Raw genomic sequence first — 14,291 nt, forward strand, 5'->3', positions numbered from 1 at the left:
ATTGGACTAAGAAAACAAAGCTGCTTTTGTCATGAACTTGTAGACATATGCAGTCAGCTCAGATGGAGAGTAATTGTCAGAAGCTGCTGATGGCTTGTGCTAAATTACATCTCTGACCGCTGCTTCCAGCCAGGTGTGGGTGAAGGTCTGCAAACAGAACTATACCTAGCCATTTTTTCCTCACCTAAACTGCCATCAATACCTGTGGGTCAGTTTCTTCGCAGTGAGACTTCTTTAATGGATCTGCTCTTTCAGAACTCACAGGAGCACAGAGCAGCTTCTCCAGCCCTGCATCAAGAACCAGACCCCAAATCATGTAACCAGCACCAGTCTGCATAAATCTGAGCACAACCATCTGCTTAAACTTCTTTGTCTTGGTGGGTTCACTTATGCTAACAATATCTGTTTTCGTACAGAGTTTGTTTGCCATATGAGGAGTGTTTATAGTGTGGGGAGATAATGCAACTTGTACTTTGCTGATAATAATCTGCACAGGCACAGTGTTGGTGAATTAGTCTAAGAAGTGTGACCAAAGTGAAGCTGTGATTTAGATTTTCAGCTGTGAGCTGGCTTTAGTGGGTGGCACTTGCTAAAGTGAAAAGTCACCAGGAATCTGTACTGTGGGTCTGTTTTATATGGAGGCTGACCCAGGCAGTGCAGCAGCCAATGCTTTTTGGCAAGAGTTCTTTCAGTTTTTAGAGCTAAATCATGGTAGCTCCTGGTCACAAACCATTCACTTCTTCTCCCTCTGCTGTGGCAGATAAGCTGTGCTCGTGGGAGGGATGCTTGGCCTATGCCACTCAAAAAGCAGCAGCAAATCAGTCCTCTTCCACACCCATCCTGATGGCTATGGATTAACAGCAGCCAGCAGTCAAGGGAGAAGGCATGTCAGGCAATGAGTTTGGTCAATTGATAGTGTAATTTGAGTTTAAACTCCTGAGTAATTGAGAACATTTCTCCTTTCACTTACAGAATATGTGTTCAGAAGGCTTTTAAGTGCTTCTCATAGAGCGAGAGAATGCTCAGGCCATGCTGACTTCCTCTTTTCCCCACTCAGAGATATCTAAGATGTCTAACCAAGCGAGTTGCCCAAGTAGTGAGAAAGTGAAACGGTGACCTGGCAGAGGCTTTAATTATCTGTTTAACCACATTAATGCTGAGTGGCAAATCACTTTCCCTAAGAGTCAGTAAGCCTACAGAAGTGACTTCAACAAAGTGAGAAATAAAAATAACCTTTTCACAGTATGGTCTGCTGCCGCCTTGACACTTTCAACCAGAAAGCTCTGAGGACTGCTGAGATCGTAAGTGAAATGACACAAAATAAAATCTGCAAATTTGTTCTGTAGCATGAAAGTAATAAATTCTCACACTGAAAATCTGCATCTTGCTATCTGAGAAAGAATGGGCTGTTTCTTCCCATGGCAGACACTACAAAAACAAAGGAACTAACATCTAAACTACTTACTGAGGAGAGCGAGGACATGGTCACCATACTGTCAGGCCAGAAGAAAAAGCTATTCTGTATCTAAATTGAGAGGCAAAAAAATTGCAGAAGTTATTATATAATAAATATGTATGAAACATTTTGACCATTGGTTCAGAGGTGAAGGGCCATAAACACTCATGCAGGAACAGGAGTGTGTGCAAGTCACAGCACTTTCGCCAGGGCTCTGAGAGGCAGCTGCTATGGATGCAAGGACACACAATCCTTGCCTCACGAGGCAGGCATTCAAAACTCCTCCGACTCTTTGGTCTGTTGTTCCTTGCTTCCCAGAGAACGAAAAAGGCAAAACCACGCATTTCACAAGATGCATGTGTGGTCTCACATAGTGGTCAGGCAAACTGTTGTCTGTGCTAAATGAAAAAGAGGTATCAGGGAAAAGAAGACCCTCAAATGCAGAAGAAATCAGAAGTCATGCCTTCTGAACATCTCAGAAGTCTGAGTTCTGGCCTGTTTGCACACACTCACAAAGTTTAACAGGTTTTTTTTGTTTGTTTGTTTTGTTTTTTTTACATTTCCTTATCAATCTTACAGGGCTCCTTAAATATTTTCTTGTATACTTTTTGAATTTGGTATGGTTCTCTGTTTAAACTTGCCATATAGCTCCCCATTGTAGTTAGAAGCTTACCCAGTGAAGACAAAAACTAATCTGTGACAAAACACCCCAGGCAGAAGAACAGTGCAAGACACTAGAAGTTTGAGCAAATACGAACCGTGAGGTCTGCAAAAATGAGGACAATGTGCTGCAAGGTATTTTGCAACTTGACACTGTATGTGGTTGTAGGCCATCACTTAAAGTTGCTGTAAAGAGCAGGGAATCAAACGTGTTTGACATCAATTTCACTAGCCTCTCTTGGCTGAGATCAATGTTGCTTGTGTGTTGCTTTATGACTGTAGAACTCTGCTGCCTTTAAGCTACTAAGAACAAAATGTTTGGCTTATCCCATGCTGTTTGAAGATATTTGTAGGCTGTGTCAGGTCAACGCAGACTCAGTTCCCCATAAATTGTGATACACAGTGAAACCAGCGATAGGTTTCAGCTCTCCCAGGGCTGCTCTTGTGTTTCAGAGCATGGTGAAGTGGAGCCTTTACCCAAAGAGGTGTTGACCAACATTTCCCAGCACTCTCTTAATCCTGTACAACAAAGCAATAATTTTTTTTAGGTTACCTTTTCAAATGGTGAAATCAGGTGGATATTTGTATTCCACTCCATTTTAGACCATTTTGAAAAGCTGGCTAATACATTAGATGTGTTCCTTGTAACGTGGTGTGTATCTATTGGGTCTAGCCAGCAACAGACACCAAGCTGGGGTAGACAGTCTCTGCCGTTTCCTGACTAAGACATTGGAGATTTGAGGCAAGTTCATTGGTATTGTTCTCTCTGCAGAGAAAATATAAACGGTGTAGGCAAAGATAGTTATCCTACTCTGAACAGCCCACTGGGTAGCTATGTATTAGGTCCTCCATGTCCATACTACACCCTCTCCTCCTGCTTTATCTCATGCTTAGCACCATAACATCTTCGTATGGTGTGTCTGTGCATTGTTCCCAATAAGAATACACAGCCTGCAGGCATAAAGAAAATCCATGCTTTTTTTTTCTTTCTTTTTTTATTTTTTATTTTTCTTTCCACCCAGCAGTATGCATGGAAGGCTGAGTATTGTGCTAGATGAGCAAAGTGCAGATTTTTGGAGGATGTAAATAGTCTGTAGCTTTGGGCTAATAAAGAAAGCAAACTACTCTTTCCCAAAGGGAAATATACTGTTTTACTGGATCGTGGAGGAAACACACAGTGCTCCGCCTGGGATAGCATAGCCTAAAGTTCCAAGCAGCACAGCATGCACATGAGTATTATGACCTGGGATAAGTTCCAGAAGGCAGTGTGGGATAAAAAAAAAGAAAGAGCACTTCTCAACTTGTCAGACAAACCAAACTGTGTACATAAGCAAATAGAAGAATTATGCAATTAAAAAGCATACACCATATAATCCCTTCAAAACAAGCATGTCTGTCAACAGGCTTTCTCATGTCAAGTATAAAATACACACATATACTTCTACTGTATAGTGCTGCAAAGTTTAATATATGAGATTTTGACAGTTTTTTTAATGATCTATGGGAGGCTTTGTGTACATGAGATAAACAGTTATGGATTGCAAAGGCTGAAGTAGTGAATATTTTTTATTTTACATGATGCAGCTTTACTCCTACTAAACTGCCTTTGCCAAGACTCAGTAATTTAACTGATTTTCACTGCATTTCTCTCCTTTCAGTGTAAAATTTTATAACAATTTTTATGCTTTATGTAGAACCTTTATGCTGGTAGATCCTGTTAATCCTATTCTGTAATACAGTTTATAGAAAGGTCATCAGGGAAGCACATGGCTGAGAAATATAGGTCCAGCCTTCACCTTCTTTCTCAACCATGCAAGAACACACCTGTTACTGAAGAGAAAAGAGAAAGTGTTTGCAATTATTCTGGACAGACTAGTTCACATTGGCCAAAAAGAGATAACTATCAAGATGTAGTAGGGAAGTTGTCAAATCTCTCTTAAGGCCTGCACAGATTACCTTGCAGATCCAAGGTGAATGTCTGAATTGCTGAAGAACATATAGAGGCAGAAAGGCTCCAGGATCTCTTATCCAAGACAGAACCTAAAGCTTAAGTGCCACGTGCCTCTAGGTACATGCTGTGCCATGACCCACAAGGAGATGAGAGGGGAAATGAAGGGAAATAAATAAATAAATAAATAAAATAATAAAAACACAATAAAAGAGAAAGAGAATTTAATCCAGAGTAGGTATAACCACAGCTAAAAAAAATGCTCTTTTTCTCTTGACAAGGAAAGGAGTAGCTTATTTGAGCACTATCCATAGCACTATCCAAGATGTGGCACCAGGCCATGCAATTCCGAGGGTCTGAAAGTGTAAAGATCCAGTAAAAGAGTGGGGAGAAGCATCTCTGTATTTCCCATATACCTGATGACATTGAATGACATTGTTGCACAGATACATAAAAGCCACAATTAGCTACTGGAGTTAGCAGCTTGATCAGGTTCTTCAAAAATATCAACAATACAACTCTGTGCAAGGTTGAATTGTACTGTTACCCAGCAGGTTCCTTGAATGAACAGACTTGAACAGCAATTTAAAAGGATTTTATGACTTTCAGTCAAAGGTCTCTTTTCACTTGGAAATTAGAATTTGGAGGTCATCTTCTAGTGTTCCTGTAGACTGCCAAAGGGAACTGTTGAAGTCTTGTTCTTCAAGCCTCTGTCTGTTTATACGTGTTTCACTTCTGGTATGCACAAATCCTGTATTCGTGACTAGAAACTCCTGGGTACAATGTAACTGAGGCTTTGCCAGTCTCCCTGGTCTGATGGGCTCCACTTGTGAAGGACAAAATGTATCTGAGAACTTTCTGGCTACCCTAATTTGGTAGAAACATGAAATAGTAATAGCTGAGGCTAGAAGGGGCGCCATCAGATTGTCTAGCTCAACCTGCACCCGGCTCAAAGCTGGAACAAGCATAGAAGGTTGCTCAGTGCCTTGTCCAGTTGGATTTTGAGGATTTCCGTGACTCCTCAACCCCTCTGGGAAACATTTGGCTACCCTAATTGTGAAAAAGGGTATTCCTTATATGTAAGTGGAATTTCCTGATTTTTAGTTTGTCTCGTTGCCTCTTGTCCTCTGACTGGACAGCTCTGAAAAGATGCTGGTTCTGCTGGTTCTTTTACTGCCTCCCTTTTGCTGTTTACACACAGATAAGATCTCTCTGAGCCTTCCCTTCTCCCAGCTCAACAATTCAAGTCTCAGCCTCTCCTTGCATGACGCATGCTCCGCTCCACATCACCTTTCTCTCACAGAACTTGCTCCACTATGTGCATGCCTCTCTAGTGCTGGGGAACCCAAAACTGGACACAGCACTCACTGGATGACATGATTTCCTACCCTCGACCTGCTGGCAATGCCCAGGATGTTGTTGGTCTTCCTTGCTGTAAGTGCACACTGCTGGCTCATGGTCAGCTTTTTGTTCCCAGGTCCTCCCCAGCCTTCAGTGTGTACTGTGTACCTTGCTGCTCCTGCCCAGGTGGAGGACTCAGCATTTCCCTTTGCTGAACTTCATGAGTTTCCTGTCTGTCCATTTCTCCAGCCTGCCAAGGTTCCTCTGAGTGGCAGCACACCCACCTGGTCTATCAATCACTCCTCCCAACTTTGTACCATCTTTATGCATGCTGAGGTTGTGCTCTGTCCCATTGCCTGGTTCCCAGACAATGAAATGAAACAAACCGCTGTGGTACTGTGCTAATGCCAGGTCCCCATCTGGACTTGGTGCTGCTGGTCACAGCCCTTTGAGCTCAACAGCTCAACCAGTTTTCAGTCCATCTCACTGTCCACTTATCTAGTCTGTGCTTCATCAGTTTGTCTGTGCAGGTATTATGGGAACTGATGTCAAAAGCCTTGCTACAATAGGGATAAACAACATCCATCACACTCCCCTCAGCTGTCAAGCCACATTGGTCAGGCACTATTTCCTGAGCTTGAATCCATTCTGAAAACTCTGAACCATCTTGCCTGTATGTTTGAAAATAGTTCCCTAGAAGATTTGCTCTGTCACCTTCCCAGGGACCTAGGTAAAGCTGGCAGGATGTACCTCGTTGCATTCTTCTTGCCCTTCTGAAAGACAGAGATAGCATATTTCATACAGGTCCCAGGAACTTTCTCCAATCATTGTGACCTTTGATACATAATTAAGAGCAGTCCTGCACAAATAGGTGAATCCCACCAGGTCCTATGGACTTGTGTATGTTTTAATTGCTTACTTAATTCCTAACTCGATTCTCCTCTGTTGATGTTAAGTCTTCAGAGCTCCAGATTTTCCCACAGACACCCATAGCCTGATGCTCCCGGAAGTAAATCTTACCAGAAAAAGACAAGGTCATTAATTTAGTTCTGCAGTATGAAGCATTGCATTCTGTTCAGCTGTAATACTTCTTGTATCTGTACAGAGGTTAGAAAATGAAAACAGGTGGGGCTGAGGCTTAGCTCTTGAACCACATGCACCTGAACCATGAATGTCTAAAACTCTTGTTCTCTTGGTGAATCACACAGGGATAAGAAAAGCTCCTTGATGTATTTCCTGAAGAGTCATATGTTATATTGGCAATGTACATCTGGGCTAGGCAAAGAAAAAAAAAAAGGGAAATCTTTTACAAAAACAGAATGATATTTTAACAATCATGAAGAAGCCAGATTTGTCTATGTGAAAGGCCTATTTTTTTAGTCAACAAGCACAACTTCTATATGTAGTAACTGGAGATAATTCAGGAATGAAAGCAATCACCTTCATGCCCTCTAGAACCGAACTGTGAAATTTCTGATCAAATTCCTGTTATTGTATTGTTAAGGAAGTGGCCTCGTTTGCTGAGCTGAAGCGATCCTAGAAGAGCTTCCTGTTTAAAGCAGCAGGGAGTGCAGCCCCCAGAACCATCAATCATACGATTCATAGCATTCACCCGACTGGAGCATTACAGGAACAGTGCTCCATTCAGCTTCAGGAGTCCCCTGTAACATTATGAACTGCGGGATCTGAAAGTCAGTATTTCTTCACTGTGTCATAGTAGTTCTGTAACAGAAATGGGTTCAGTTAGGAAAAGAAGCAACTTCACTGTGACTGGGAGTCAGATCAGCACTTTCACATCCTCGTTGATGGTAGCTGAGTAGTTCATAAAAAGTGTAAGAAATCTGAACAGCGAACTACATAACATGCAAACAGGTTTCTTCCACAGAACAGCTAACAGTGACTTAGCTTAAGAACTCAAAGTCCAGGGCTTAGAGATTTATATTCCTTGTAATTGAAAATTATGTCTGCTCTTGCTGACTGATGCTTGTGTACCTTTAGTACGGCTGTTATTTTCTGGTGATGAGTTTTGCAGAGTAATGATGTGTTTGTAAACTTTTTGTCTGTTCTACATTTTTCTCACGGAATTTCTTTGTAATATAGTTCTTTCAAATAGAAACTAAGAACAGTTAAGCTCTTCATTGTTTTCTCAATGTTGTAATTGTACTTCATATTTAAACATGAGGAGGAGACAGAGCCAGTGTTACTATGAAATCTTTAGTGCTCACTACTCCTTACTAAAAGCAAACGCAATCATAAAGCTAAATAAAAATGTCAAAATGAAGAGCAGGGCGAAGTAAATCAAGAAGCAATGTGTCAGGCAGACTTGCTCACCACATGAAAGCTATGTAGACAAAATGTTATGAAATGTTGTTATGATATTTTGATCTCTGTAAGAGCAGAGCAAGCTGATGTTACGAACTGTTTGTGTTATATGCAGACATACATCTCACTCTGCTACCAGCTTAAAACAAGAGATGGAACACACTGCCTCTTCATTCAGGCTGCTTACACTTTCATGGCCCTGTTTCAAATATACCCCACAAGTACTTTAGAAACAGGTAAAATTCACTGTCACTACAAACATCAGTCTGGGAATCATGGAGAGAGAACATAAATCTGATTTTGTGCATGACTTGAGCTAGCTCTCAGGAACTGTACTTGCTACCATGACCACACTGTTACTCATCAAGGTTTTGTATGTGTTCTGGAGGGGACTACATAATTATTATAACTACCTCTCACAAATACTTGTTAGACAAGACACAGATGCTTACAGAAGGCCACTTACCAGATGGGACATAGAGACCAAACTAGCAGAGTTAAGTTTCAGTGAAGCATTTTTATACTCAGTGGCTGGCTGGTGCAAAGCTTCAGGACCACTTCTCAGGTCTAACCTGAGCAAAATCCCCCTGTCCTGCTGCTCTGAAAAGTGAAGGCTTCCCCATAGGACATATGGCAACAATTTCTCAATGATTGAAGGCAGAGAAAGGAAGAGAAGAGCAGGTGGGTCCTGGAACAAATGTAGAAACGTTTGGGCTCTGACTCAGTGATAAGTTTAACTGCACTGGGCTGTTCCAGGCGTTGGCATCCCCCATACCTCCCTTCCATTCATCATCTGACAGCCCAATTTCTGCACACAACACCAGTTCTGCCCACTGTAAAGTCTGATGTGACTTAATGGCTGGCAGTGAGGAAGTATCTCAAGCTATGCTGGCTCCAGTGTCAGAGACAGAAGCAGTAGGGAGGAATTTTCAGAGCAAGAGCTTCAAAGCTGTGTGAAGAGGAGACACTGATAATGATAGTAGAAGCAAGCATTATGTGTTGCAGGAATAAACCTATCCTATTAGTAGATGCAGGCAGTAAGACTAATAACATGAATGGATCCTGAAGAACTTATGACAAAAAAACTTCCAAAAGAAAGAGAAATTTAAACTCAAGTGAACGCATAAGGAATAGCTTCAGAAACCCCCTCAAGCAAATGTTCCTACTTCTCACCAAATGGAATTATAATCAGGACTGAACATGAATGCTGCTCAGAACAGGAAGAACCATCCTGATCTGAGTGGCAATGACTATATTGTCTTAGAAAGCTGTTCAGGGCAAGCTGGTCCTATGGGACAGAAAAAGAAAAATCCACAGTTCTCACTTTGTCTTAACTACGAACATGAAGCAACTGAAAGGAAAACTTGTTTGGTAGGCATCATCTTCAATTGCATTTTTATTACGTACTTTGCACCCCCTTCTACACTTCAAGCTTTTCTCTCAGAATAAACTTACCTTGCTCTCCAACCTTATCTTGGAATTAAAAGCAAATCTTAGGGAACTCTGGCAAGAATAAGGTGTGCTATTCTTTCAGAAATGATTAATTCAAACAAAGAGGAGTCTTAGTACTATCTTACTGCACTCACCTAGGGCAAGTGGGAGGGACCCTGGGAACTGAACTCTCTGCGTGGCAAGGATCAGTTTGAGAACCTGTAACATCAGATGTCAGGAAAAGTCAGGTTTCCCCTTTCAGCCAGGAGACAGCCCAGAAACCTGAGAATCTTGTTAAAAGCAGTTATTTCCATGGTGCTGTTGTTGCAGTTTAACAGGAAACTAAACGATTTATCAACTGTACAGTCATCCATAAGCATTTAATATGATTTTTTAAAAAATAGGGCAGTAAAATAGGTAACCTTGTCAGTTCCTGAGCATTGACTGGCAATTAGATTCCCTTTCCATCTACCTCACGTCTCACAGTCTGATACACAACTAATTAAGCACAAAGCAACAATTTTTGAACTCATAATTAACCTTTGAAGTTCAATGCTTTTATTACAGTTTTGAAAAAGCCTCTAATACCCAAACTTTTCAATCATCAGTGACAACAATACCCCACTTGCATTTAAGTTATTACAACCTAAACACTGCGTTGTCAGTTTGTATTGTTTTCCCATAAATTATTTCATGAATAGACTTTGCTCTGAAAAGCTAGCTCATCTATTAGAGCAACATCTTGCTGCTCAAGTCAGCTGTTTTGTCCTTGTCATGCAAGCATGAGTTCCTTCAGTCAGGAAATTACCATTTCTAAGATCTGTACCTGAGAGCTGCTATGCACAGCTGAAGGGTTGTGTGAGCTTTCCCATATCCCTCCTTACAAAGTCTGCTTGTTTGCTAACAGACATAGCATTATAACTGAAAAGCATCATGGGCTGAGCTGGAGTTTAAGTTCCCAGGTAACACTGCTGCGTTTTCCCATCACAGAACTCATGAAGCTTAAGTACTTCAGTGAAAGACAGTTGGCCCAAATGCTTGTCTGTTTGATTGTTTCTGATAGTTGCTGCCTTATAAGTGCAGAGGCTTCTTTGCTTTCCCGGAATGAAACACAAGAAGAAATTCAAAATCTAAAACCAAAGTGCCCTAAAAGAGCTAAAGGGAGATTTTAGTTATGGAGTGTGTGTAGAAAAGTGTTTACATTTTTTTCCTAATAACCAAAGAGAAAAACAAGTGTTACATGACCTAACGATGAGCAGCATCCTCATTAAAGAATTCCTGCCAATATTAATGGGAATCACATGGGGCACTGGAATACCAATATAGCAGAACTGATTATGTTAGATTAGTTAAACAGTTGATGCATGTGAAACTTATTGTGTTGGCATACTTGAAATAGTGGAAGGGGTGGCAAAAGGCTGCTTTGGAGGAATGGTGAGACCTAGCTACACGTGGCAAAGTTCAATAGCAGAATTTTTGATTTGGTTTGATTGGCATTAGCTTCTGCAGAAACACTTTTCTCTTTAGAATGAAGTCTCAGATATTTTATCCCAAGCAAAACCAGAGAGGTAAAGCTAAAATAAGATTTTACTCTGGAAAAAGGATAATCCTTCTAGAGCTAATACCAAAACTTGTTTTCTTCTTTGTCTATCGTGCTAAAAACTGTACCCTGTGAGGTGCTCTGATAACATTGCCCACTGCCTCTTCCTATCCTCTCCGCAGAGCTTCTCTTTTGGTTCTTCACTGTTCAGTGTCATGTGGTAGGACTGGTATTGTAAACAGCCCCATATCTTACATGGTCATTCTGCTAAACAACGTTAACAGGAAATGTCTGTTACATCAAGGCTACAGCATTCTGACAGACCAAGTGACCTCTCCGGGACTGAGGTACCTTTGAGCACATTTTTATACAAAACTGTGAGCACTCACATCAGCATAGAAACCTCATCTCAGAACACCAGAGTAGTTCATGGTCTAGACACTCTCCGGGGATTACTTAAACCCCTGACTGACAGCTGTTGGAAAGCTACAGGAAAGCCGGGGAGGAACTTTTTATATAAGCAACAGGACAAAGGAAAATGGTTTTAAACTGGAAGAGGGGAGATGTAGATTAGGTATCAGGAAGAAGTTATTTACTGTCAGGGTGGTGAGACACTGGAACAGGTCACCCTGTGAGGTTGTGAATGTCCCCTCCCTGGAAGCAGTCAAAGCCAGGCTGGATGGGGCTGTGAGCAGTCTGTTCTGCAGGGAGGTGTCTCTGCTATAGCAGAGGGCTGGAACCAGATGGTCTTAAAGGTCCCTTCCACCCCAGACCACTCCAGGATTCTGTGATTCGAAGGATTGCTTCTTGCTCACGACATGCAAATATTTCCCACAGCATGAAAGTAAGTAATGTTTACTGAAAACTATTCCACTTACATGACCAACAGCTCTTATAGTTTCCCTACTCTGGGTACACTCTCCACCCTGCTTTTTCACAGCGTCACGTGGAAGATTTCTGTATACAACTTTCAGGGCTCGTTGTGCCGTCAGTGTGTCAGTGCAGCACAGAGTGCTGCCGTTCACCAGCCAATGTCTCACTGTCCAACAGACAACACAGTCTATTCACAGAGGGAGGAAATTCTCAACAATTCTTAAAATGTGTAATGAAATCTGTTTAAAAAAAAAAGTCACCAGAAGACCTAGTTTTATTGCAATGCCTGTGAAAGCCCTCAGTGTACAATTTATAGCTGTACAGGTACACTACAGCACAGATTGCTTATTTTCCTGTTGATTTCTTTCCAAACAACATTTGCGTGCCTTACTTTTAATTGAGAGCCTAGATCTTAAGCTCTGTGGGGCAGGAGCCTTTTTGTTCTTTCATGTAACCCATCTGTGCTGTCACTACAAAGGGACCATTATTTTCAAGACACGTTTGTCATTGTCTAATGCACATCTTCCTAAATAACAGCACAGGAACATCTCCTCCAAGCATTGCACTTTTCCAGTGGAAACTTTGGACAGAGGGAATCGTGTAACTTAATGCCTTGGCTGACAACTATTTGTAATGATAATGGAGTTTGCTGTACAAATAAATGTATCTTTCAGGTTTGAACTCCTGAGATGCTAGAAGTCATGTGAGGAAACACATTTTTGTATTTTCTCAGCATATGCATTGAAAAAAGAATGAAAATCATTGGAAAAAATGAGGACTGTGTTTTAAAACCAGCTGATGTCACGATAGTATGAGCTGATTTTCAGACAGTTTGTTAATTGAGTCCAAGAGCTTCATTCAGCAGGTCGATGCCTTGCTCTGTATATTTCATGAAACTCTCAGGAGCACCACCTCTGTGGATTTATGTGGAATCATTCCTTGTGATCAGGCTGTGCTTCAGAACTAGCTTCGGGCAGCCTCTAAAGCAGACCTTCTGCAGTTTCATGTGAGAACATTTAGATTAAGACTTCCAAAGATTTGTGTGTAGGGGTATGTCTGCTTGTTGAATCAAATAAATAAGCTTAGTCTTTATTGCACATATGTAATACCTATTGCAGACTGAGCCCATTGAAACTGCACTCCTCTGAAGTTACCCACACGTATGCACATAAGTTTTGGGGTTCAGGTTTACAGGACTGATTCAGAATTAACTGGGAAAATGTGTGGGTGTCTTCTTTTTCCTTTCTGAAAGCAGCTCTTTGCTTTACTTACAAAAACACCGTGCAATTGCTTCTGAAGTTGCAGATGCTACCACACTTGTAATTGCTTGTCACACAGTGAAGAAAACTAATTAAAACCACTTATTTGTAGCTATTAACCAGTCTCTTTAACTGCAGACAAAAGACCACACTACAAGCTAAAATATGAGGGGAGAATGTGGTCTACAACTCAGTAAGAAAAGCTTCGGATGTTTTCAGATAATTACACTTACCTCCATTTTCCTGCTACTACCAATTAGCATTAATTGTGAACTTAAATGGGCATGCAAATCACTCACCTAGCTGCTCTTCCAGCTAGGAAGGCAAAACATCTCATTTTTCATGCACTTAAAAACAAGGTGAAATTCTTGTGCTTGCGGGAAGCTGCACGATTAGATGTGGTGCAGGCAAAATGCGTGCATTTAGCATGATTAAAGGCAAAATGTACAACACATATTTTAAATGTTTAATAAAGTTCAAGGGATAACCTGCAGATTTCTGCCAAGAGATCCAGTGCTGCTGAGCAGTTACAGATTCAGAGCAGTATGTTCCGCTGGAGGCTCCTTCTCCATCATTAGAACAATTAATGTAAAACCTTAGAACATAACAGAACTTAAGAACATAACAGAAGTCTCCAATACAGAAGCAGGGCAGGTTACTGAAGCAGAAGCATTCAATACTCACCTCATTCATTGGCAGCTTGCTGCACATCCTCATGTCAAGTCACTGAGGACTTTGTTTTGTGTTATGGTGCCCACTGGGCAAGAGGAAGAGCTGTGCCACGCACCGCTTTTTTGGTGTTGGCACCACATCACTTCTTGCTTTCTTTAGGGAAACCACTGCTAGCCTGAGCCTGCTGGAAAGGCACTCAAGGTTGTGCTGTTTCAGGTTTGTGTATGTAAGAAACGGACACTTAATAAAGGAAAAATTGTGGTAGATGGACGTCTCTGAAATCAGGAAGTTGGAAGAGGTGATTTTTTTTGCCCAGTTGTTGAGAACTCTTTATGATGGGGATGGAGCACCTCTCCTATGAGAAGAGACTGAGGGGGCTGGGACTGATCAGCATGGAGAACAGGAGGCCCAGGGGCATCTCCTCAGTGTCCAGAGACACCTGAAGGGAGAGTGCAGAGAGCAGAGCCAGGCTCTGTCCGTGGTGCCCAGTGCCAGGTCAAGGGGCAGTGGGCACAAACTGAGCACAGGAGGTTCCCTCTGGGCACCAGGAGCACTTCTGCACGGTGCAGGTGATGGAGCACAGGCAGCCCAGAGCTGTGGGGTCTCCTCCTTGGAGCTCTCCCTCAGTCCCTGGACACAGTGCTGGGCACCCTGCTCTGGGTGTCCCTGCTGGAGCAGGACTGGGCCCGGTGCACGCGGAGGGCCCTGCCAGTTTCAGCCGCGTGTGACACCGTGCCGACCCCGGCCCTCGCAGAGCAGAGCCGCATTCCGGAGGGCCGCCGCCCCGCA

The 14,291-nt window shown here is 42.1% G+C and overlaps 1 protein-coding gene across 1 annotated transcript in view; it reads left to right on the plus strand.

The window, feature by feature from the left end:
- KIDINS220 (kinase D interacting substrate 220) overlaps positions 1–14,291 on the plus strand; it is a 195,928-nt gene that overhangs the window by 20,042 nt on the left and 161,595 nt on the right. The window lies entirely within an intron of this gene.

This window comes from Cyrtonyx montezumae, unplaced genomic scaffold (assembly GCF_038088225.1).
Source record: "Cyrtonyx montezumae isolate F1298 unplaced genomic scaffold, pur_monq_1.0 scaffold_13, whole genome shotgun sequence".
Lineage (NCBI taxonomy): Eukaryota > Metazoa > Chordata > Aves > Galliformes > Odontophoridae > Cyrtonyx > Cyrtonyx montezumae.